This window comes from Cupressus sempervirens, chromosome 8 (assembly GCF_028749045.1).
Source record: "Cupressus sempervirens isolate cs-2001-9-10 chromosome 8, ASM2874904v1, whole genome shotgun sequence".
Taxonomy (NCBI): domain Eukaryota; kingdom Viridiplantae; phylum Streptophyta; class Pinopsida; order Cupressales; family Cupressaceae; genus Cupressus; species Cupressus sempervirens.
Window position 1 is genome coordinate 725971401 of NC_143125.1, and position 9949 is coordinate 725981349.

A 9949-nucleotide genomic window follows, 5' to 3' on the forward strand; every position below is an offset into this window, starting at 1 on the left:
ATTGTCTTAGTAAAATGACCATACCTTTTTGTCAAGATATCTGATTTCAAGCTTCTTATAGGCATTAGAATTCTAATTTTGAGCACTACAACTTAGTATAGGTTTGGTTTACTGATTTTTAAATTTTGTCAGATTTTAAGAGAGAAAAATTTATATTTTTATTTTGAGCACAAATTTGGGCATAATTTGGGCATATGGGGTCAAATTTTGGACTTCCAGTAGTCAAAAGAAAGACTTTGGAGAGCTCTACACATTGTTCTAAATTTGGTGCAAGTTTGGCATGCTTTATTTGGCAATATATTGATCTGAATAGTTTATGGTATATATTGACTATGGTAGCATTGTGAGTTTATGACATTATGTGTTTGGAGATTTAAGATTTGATATCATTGTATACTTAGTTCATATTTTAGATTAGTCTCATGATGATATAGTTATCAGTGTTTGGTTTGGATATTTATGATGATTTGTTGGGTCTACAACTTCTCCAATGTTGTAAGTGGTCTATACTTATAGGTTACATCTATGATTTGGATATGGGTTGTTTTTTCCCATTGATCTTTCATTATTGATGCATGTTATATTGGTGGCTTGGATTTGGGTTATCTATGCCCTAAATCACATGATTTTATAATTTTTCTTCATGTAGAAAGGATGAGATGTTCTTACTAGGTATATTCATGGTGGAGGATTGTGGTTGACTATTTTATGATAACACATTAAACATATTGAGAGTTAGTTTCTTGATTCATGGATGTGATCATGGTGCCATGAATTTTGGCATGACATGATTGGATATATAGGTATAGCCTTGATGTTCATTTGTTTGGATTCCTGATTTGGTTATCATGGTATATCTTCTTGGTTGAGGATCACGGTTATTTCGTTTCTTTGAGGATCTTATGATGTGCACTTTGAGTTCTTTTATGATTTGATACCTTGGTTGATTCTCATGGTTAGAGGATGGTTTTTCATCATGATGTCATGGATATCTTGGGTACATGGTTTAGTGGGAGCCTGTAATAGTGATGAGGTGATAGTGTAGGATTAGTTCCTAGTTTGGTTTGTATCTTCTTGGTTTGGAGATATTGGTTTCACTTAGTAATAACACTTTGGTTGTGTAAGTGTAGACCTGGAGGATCTTCATGTAGGAGATGGATTTATGATGCCATAGGTGACTTGGTGCCATGGTTGAGTGGGAGTTTGTAGCATTGAAATATTTATTGAGTGTTTGTAGATGTTGGAGGTTTGTATTAGATATTGTTGATGCAAAAGTGCCATTTGACATTTGCATGGTGCACTTGTTATCTTTAAGGTGTGTGAAGATGGTTATATCTTGAGGACTTATCAGATTCTTGGCTATCTTCATGGTGTCTGGAGATGGTTCTTCATGGTATGTAGAGATGGTTACATCTTTAGGAATAATGGGTTTCATGGTAAAGGTATGGTTTATGCTTTCAATTAGCATGTTATCCTTCAAGTTAGGATGCTTTTATTATCATGTCATGGTATACTCTTGATATGTGTTTAGTGTTGTGACATGTTATAGTATGTTCATATAGAGAATGCTATTTCTTTGGTTGAGATGGTTAGATCAAGTTGTCATGTTTATGTTCCTAAGACCATGGTTGGAACTTTGACATTGATCATAAGATGGATACTTCATGATATCGAAATGTTGCATTTGGAGTTAGCATGGATTGATTTTTTTATAGGTGCTCAGGGATACTTAGAGCCAATAATGATGTCAATTTCTCTTGGATTAGAGATGTGTTTGTTGAGATAGTTGATGGTTTCAGGAGGAAGTCTGAGAGGCATTCACTTGATATGGACTTGGGAGGAGATTATTCTTAGATGAGTTTTGGGTGGAGACTTGGATATCTTGATAAGCATTCTCATTCCCCACTCTTGGTCTACTCAGCAGTTTGCTACTTGTGAGGTATAGCCTAGTGTTTCTCTTAGGTGCATTATGTTTATGCTTTTATTTCATGGATATGGATCTTGAGCTATGGTGCATGAGTTAGTTATGGAGGGTTCATTTGAGAGATGGTTTAGAATTAGTTATCTCCATTTGCATATGTTGTTATGCTGGTTGAGTTTGCGAGATGGTTCTATATTGGGCATATTTTTAGGATAAGAAATAGTTTATGAGTTTGATCTTCTTGTGAGAGGCTTACATCCATGATTAATTATATGTTATGGTTTGGGTGTTGTTGAGGCTCCTTGTTGGGGTTTTATGGAGGAGATCATACTGCATAGTTTACATCTAGAGATGTGTGTAGATGGACATGATACAGGTTATGATTTTCATGGTTTCTCTTTGGTCTTCTTTATCTTCATGGATGTTTGGTTTCACTTACATTAGATTTTAGATTGTTTAAAAATCGTGATCACTGGTTTGTGCTCATGTATGTCATGTGAGAGATGAAATGGTTATTCCTTAATCTCTTTATTTTGTTGGTTGTGAAGAGCTTGGGAGACTATTGGAGACTTATTACAAAATTTTCTCTTAGAGGATATTAGTTTATGTATTGTGGATATCCTTGGTACTACATGGATTCACTTCTTTGAGATGTTTTGAGTGGATTGGCTATAGATTTCACATTATCTTTTGCAATGGGAGCTTCTTGGTATAAATGTGGCAGGTATTTCTTTAGAGGCTTGTGATTGCAAGTTATAGATTGGATATGTTGATGATGTGAGATTCACTTGGTATACCTTTGGAGGTATGGATAGTTGGATGGGTTTGGCACTTGTTGTGGGTGTTATTTTAGCTATGGATATTTTGACAACTATAGATATATGTTATTACCTTTGGATCAGGTTTTTGTGCTTGGGACTTTAGTTGGTACAAGATTTTATGATCTTCTAATGTGATAGGTTGGGTCACTTTCTCTTTGTATGGCTTAGATATGTATGTTCGGTGGGAGATGCATAATAGGAGGTGAGATCATTCATGTTTGAGACGTTGGATACTTTGATTTTGTTATAGGTACCAAGATGGAACACTTCATGTACTTTGATCCATAATGTTGAATGTGTTAGGATGGATTATTCCCTTGTTCACTTATGTGGCTACGGATTGACCCTATGCAATGTATACAACAAGTGAGAGATTTTTGAGATTATGGGTCTTGCACACATTGCGTGCTATTGTTATATTGTATTATTTTATTTTATTATGCAATGTTGCACCTGGATGGACGTGTAACATGAAGAGATTCCCATAGAATACTATTGATGAGTTAGTGTGATAATATTTGTTGTAATTATTTAATATTTGGGAAAGAAGTAAATTTCCAATATTAAATGTGGGATCAATGGGTTAGGTAGCACATGGTTTATGTAATACCACTTTTTTTTTTTTAGGACTTGGTACTATATAAGAATCAACAAGGGTAATTGTAGAGACAAGAAAAAAAAAAGTGAGAAGACAAAAGGGAAAGAGTTGAGTGGGACAAGGTGTGACAGGTTAGCCAAGGTAGCATTTGTGAAGGTTTGAAGCATGGCATGGGATGTGTGTATTCATGCTTATTTACATAGATTTCTTGGTGGTGGCTATGGTTTTGAAGGCTTCCATGGTTGTATTGGAATGGTCTTTTTACTAAATAATACATGGTGATGGATACTTTTGGAGGCTAGGATTTTCCCTCAATGAGGGTTTCCTAGGGTATATCTTGTGTCACAATTTTTTGTAGGTATGTAATCTATTCTCTTGCATGTGGATTTTAATTGCATGTTTATTTTAGATCTATTATGGGTTATGTGGAGTTTCCTTACACTCTATAGGAGTTGGCCAATCCTGTGGTTGGGATGTCTACCCATGAACTCTATATATAAGATCTAATAAGAATTGGCAATCTCACCAAATGATATGTATGTCCATATCATTCTACCTATTGTTCAATTAATCTTGAGCCTCTTTATAAATCTTCATAGAAGTTGAAAGGTTGTACCATTTAAATTATCATATTAGAAATTGAATGGAAAATTCAAAATTGAAAAATCATTACATAAAATAATATGAAAGCTTAATTCTGGACACTAAAATACTCTAAATTACTCAACCATATAGTTCAATTTTGTATATGTCCATTGTGGAAACTTGCAACAAACACACTTTGTGGGATTTAATCTATAAAATAAATCATTATTGACGTATTTGCAATAGGGTCTAATATTTAGTTGGTAGTTTTTTCACTTTTCACAATCCTTACCATATCTAGAATAGTCTTCTTGTTTTTCCTAATTACTTTACTTTTCTATTTATTTAGCTTTTTTCTAACTCCTCCATTGTACCATGATGCTTCCACTATTTTCAAACATATTGGAGGGTTCTACCCTTGTCTGTTAGACATTATGACCTTGATGAAGTGTCCACTCTCCTCCTTATCTTGGGTTTTAAATGCCATAAAGATCATAAAATCTTATGATTTAAATGCTTAAATATACATAACTATCCTTAATATCTCTAATAATCTATAAAGATCATAAAATATTAACTCTCACCAACAGAGATGTTATGCATATCACCATATAAATCAGTGCACAAAAACTATAATGGAGTAGATTTTCCTTTAGAGTTTTAAACAATTGAACGAGATTCATATTTTATTTTAATATGATTTGGTTTGGCATATACTAATAAGCTACAAAATTTATGAAAATACTCTAGCCATTTAATTTTTTAACAATAGACTCAAACCAATGTAGTTAAAATGTTCATACACAAGATGTCCAAATAAAAAGGATTCTTGAACTAAACTCTTCAACATTGATTGAATTGATGTATTTCTATCCATTTTCTAGGCATGAAGTATGAAACTAATTATCGATATTAAAAAGTTTTCTATCAAAGGAAATAGTTTTTTCTTTTTTCTTTTTTAGTACCACTAAAATATTTTCTCCCATTCTTGTCAATGAAGATACGTTCACATTTCTCCATGAATACATTATAGCCTCATTGTATCAATTACTAGACACTCCAGACTTGTAGTTAGTACAAGGGGAAATATAAACATTCTCTCTCCTATAATTCTTTTCATGCTTGGTGTCTATCCTAATAGGTCCTTTGTTTACTACTAGAAGTGCTCTAGTTTACTCAATTTTAATCTTGGATAGGATATTTCTATCCATAACAAAGAAAACCATTATCACATTTTAATTATTTTATTCAATGTTGAGATGCAAAGTTTCAACTCCACCCTAATCACCAATACTACACATGAAAAGCTTTAATTTATCAACATCAACTAACATTGTATGAATTATATTTATGCTCTTCTCTTTTTCATCATTTTTTTTTTCAAGCTCTCCCTTAATGACAAAATTTACTATTATAATAACATGCTACATTTCTTTGACTGATCTTTTTTTATTCTTATTGATCCCAAACAATGACTATGAGATACTTTCTCTCTCTAAGCTATTTGTTACTCCATGGCTATTTATTGCACAAATTTCTTATTGAAAGCATCTTTTGCCTCTTACGAAATGCTACTACCTTCTTTCTTAACCCCTTCTATCAGGTCAAAGGTTGAAAGAGTTCTCTTGGGAAGGATTTAAGGAGAATATATCAAATTTTCCACCATCAATGCTGAGAGGTCCTTCACTTCTTCTATGGAACTTAGTATTGCATAAAATCCAAAGTATAGATTTTTTCAAAATCTATAATATAATCTCTATTGTTCCATTGCTAAATGTAAATTATTGTCAATGTATTTGAAGAGTCTCAAAATATCATTGTAGCATCTAAAACTTTACTAGTTTGACTTTATCACATTCTTTGTAATTTACTTAGAGAATGTCACTATGCTCCTATGCATAATTTTTTGATGCTATTCTTGACAAGTCTATCTTTTTCAGGACATATTTCATTAAAGTCAATGTCTTTAGATATTTTCCAATCATCTCCTTTAGATAGGCATTTTTCTTGTTTCTAAGAGCTACTTACTATACTAGGTGACCGAAATATACAATCTCAATGACTACAAGCTCTCAAAAGTCATTTCCTTCCATTACTATAATCTTCTTTTCCTTGACACCATAAATTTGTCACTTTAATAGTTGTTAATTGTTTCCAACTTTTACTTCCATTTGTTATGTTTGAAAATTTAATATTTCTTCTTTTGGATATGTGTAGGATCATGGTCAACCAAACTATGCCCTTAAGTGGCAATGAAAAATTAACAAATCAGGGTTATGTCAACTTGACATGCAATTTTTAACTTGTTATGAACTTCCTATCAAAAAGTTGATAAAAAAGAATCTCTAAGAAATTGAATTTAGTTTCTAAACTACAAGGCCTTATCTTAAAATAAATAAAAAACAATTTGTCAATTTTAAAAATTTTTATACAATAGTACAAAAAATTCAGGACAAAATAAGTAAATGTATGTCTGAAAACCTTAAGAAAAATTAAATGATAATTTTTATAATAATATTCTAAATATCTAATTTAGACTCATTCACATATGTGATTCATATTTTTGGGTATTTTTATTCTAAATAACAATTTATCATTAATTTTCTAATATAGCATTTTTGAAATAAAAAATTTTGGTGTTTGATCAGATTAACTAACTCAAAAGTCTGCAAAATTTAATTTTTCTTTTTCTTTTTCCTTATAGTAGAAGAAGCATAGAATGTGGTGTATCTTTTAGATTTTAAAAATGTTGCGTCATTTCAAAGTTATAGTTATTTTTAGATCATTGTGTCAAGCAACACTTTATACATAACTCTATTAGAAAATAAGTAATAATTACTTACTAAACTCATAATTTGACATAAATTATATTTATGGGAAACTAAGGACATTCTTAAGAAACCCTTTTCGTTTCATCAAATTTGGGTGAAAAAAAAGTTGTTAGGCACATGTTTAAAGTAAAAAACACATAAGAAGAGGCCAAAAACATATTTTTGGGACATTTTTAAAGTTGACCATTAAGGGTTTCTATCCAAATGTATAATAGGCCTTATAAAGGTATTATTTTTTGGGTTTGGTATAAGAATGGGTGGGAAAAAAGTTGGAATATATTTTGAGATGTGTTGAGGCATTTTCAACTACATAATTTTCAGGTCATCACTATTTGCAACACCACAATCCTGTAGATACCTTGTTATGTCTACAAAAAAAAAAATATTCAACACAAAAAAATTGTTATTCCTTTTAATTCTTAGGGCTTTCTTAGAGCTAATACTTACTATTTCACTTAAAATCCCAAAACACAAATATTGACCTATCAGTTCACTTGCCAATCAATTGGCAATGTAGAAACCATACACCCCAAATAGATCTAGAAATGAACTCCTATGATTTTTATTAATCATAGATATGACATTTACAAACTTCTCTCAAATTTGGATTAAAATATGATTTAAACTACTTCATCTAGATAAATTGGAAGTTGTAGCCACAATTGACTTATTAAATTGACTAGAGCTACATAAATTCTCTATTTCTTTGATTTGCTGGAATAGTAGCCTTGTTGCATTACAAACTCTTCTATTCTATGCTATTGCATGGTAACATTCACCTCATCTTCTTAGAATTAATGTTCACAATACATTATTTTTCATTCTTACCATCCCTTGTTAAAAAATTACATTATTTCTCTTTATCTATTGCAGTCCACTTAAATGGTCAATGTTCATGACAAAATTTGAATTTAAATTTGCATGCTTCTTGATGTGCATTAGGATGGATGACCAAAAAGATGACACAAAATCTTCAACAAATTGCTTCTGATAGGTAGTCGGTTGAAAGAGGATTCAGAGACATAATTTTCTAATAGAGGATTGCAATGCAACCTCAACTTCAAGGCCACCTCCTTCCAATACCTCTAACAAAATTCATAACAGAACTATCTGTTTGAATGTACTAATAGTGACCCAAATTTGTAAACCAAAAATTGTAATTTTCACCATGGGAAAAGTGCTAGATGAATCAATGGGCACATTAATCTAACCATTCTCTATATTATACAAAACCCTTTCAAGAAATTTTTCAATATGAGATAAGATTATTACCCTCTCTCTTTTCTTCTCCAAGTCTTGCACATTCTTCTCCAATTCATGAATGTAGAATGGAGTTACCACAAGTTGGTTTGATAATGACTTTTTTTCTGATAAATTAGGTCAATTTTTTTAGTTCTTCAAGATTATATAAGGGTATATCAATGGATAAATAAATAATTACATAAAGAAGTAAAATGTACTTTGAGATGTGTAGGAATTACTTATGTTAGAACAAAGCATAAACATTTCATGTCATGATAGCCCTTTCTCTCAATTAGTTTGTGATCGTCTTTATTATCATTAATGATCTTGTAGGAGGCCATTAAAACTCTATTCTAAGTTCCATATACCATTTAATCTAAGTTCCATCACATTTGGTTCCATCAATTTTCACATGATTATACTTTATATTTGTGTGTGTGTGTGTGTGATCACATGCACATCTATGTGGTGTTATAGAATGAAAAATTCCTTAATCACATGAAAATACTATGTCCAAATTATGGCAGAGGAAAGATATTAAGAAAAATTATCTAGGAAGGAATGTGAGAATTGTTTGGCCTAATTTTGTGAGTATGATTTGTGTGTGTATTTGTAAATCCTATATAATTTTGTAATATTTAATTATTTTCTATTATATGAAAGATACTAATAATTCTTGTATGTTTACATTTTGTATATTTATAGCCAAAATATTGTCTTGTGAAGAAAGATCACACCTAGTAATTTGAACCTTCAACAAAATAACCAAATATTTGCTATATTGTCGTCTCAGTTATAAAGAAAAGTTGATAAATGTAATTGTCTTTGCAAAAAGTGTAAGGGCTTAAACGATGAAAGAATTTTAATCACAATAGCCTAGACTCATTGTAGGAAACATGGTTATGTTGAAGGGGGTCACAATTTTTGTCAATTGGTGAACTTGAAATTTATGAATGGTTTATCCACTATAGCCATGGCACGTATGCCAAGGTATGTCATTTTTGTCATCTTCAATATTAGCATACCATTACTATTCATTATATTAATAATTCATATTTTTTGTTGTAGGTTGATAGATGAGCTTTTTATCACCATTAAATATTCTACATCATTCATATCAAGGATTATCTACCATTATGAATCAAATTAGAATGAAGTATTAGGCAATACATGCATGTTTCCAATGATCACATTGTATATCACAAAGAACATGAATTTACAACAAAATGCCCTAATTTTTATATTAATAGATATTAGTCAAATCAAATAAACAAAAAGGTGTGTCACAAGGTTCTTTGATATATTTCCATTATTCCATGTCTTGAATGATTATTTAAGTGCACTAGATTGGCATAATTTATGAATTACCATGCATGCAATAGAAGTCAAGATGACATTATGAAAATTTCTGTAGATGGTTCTACATTTAAATACTTGAGAAAAAAATGGCCACACTTTGAAAAAGAACCTCATAATCTCAAGCTTTCATTGGGAACTAATAGTGTCAATCTATTTGGAGATATCAAATATGTTTACTCAGTGTGGCATATTTTTGTTATATATAATAACATTCCTTCTTGGATGTCCATAAAGAGGGAGCACATAGTGTTGCCGATTATTGTACTAGGTATTTTTTATTTAATATTTATCTAAATTAATTTATAAATAATACATCAAAATGGTCATAATAATTATGTAATATTTTTCTTCACTCAATTACTAGGTAAGAACCAAGTTAAAGATATGAACATGTCTATTGAGGCCCATATTGATGAGTTGTTGAAGTTATGGAATGGGGTCACTATGTTTGATATCTCTAGACCAATAGGAAAAAGATAATTTCAATTCCATACAATGCTTGTATGGACAATACATGACGCCCCTATGCTAACTCATTTTTGCAGTATAATATATTGTTAAGGTCACACATTTTTGGATTGTTATAGTGTTT

General features: G+C 31.0%; 1 pseudogene; it reads right to left on the reverse strand.

Annotated features, from left to right (window-relative positions):
• Positions 1-6818: 6818 nt before the first annotated feature.
• On the reverse strand, positions 6819-8339 carry LOC149544499 (uncharacterized; annotated as a pseudogene).
• Positions 8340-9949: the final 1610 nt, after the last annotated feature.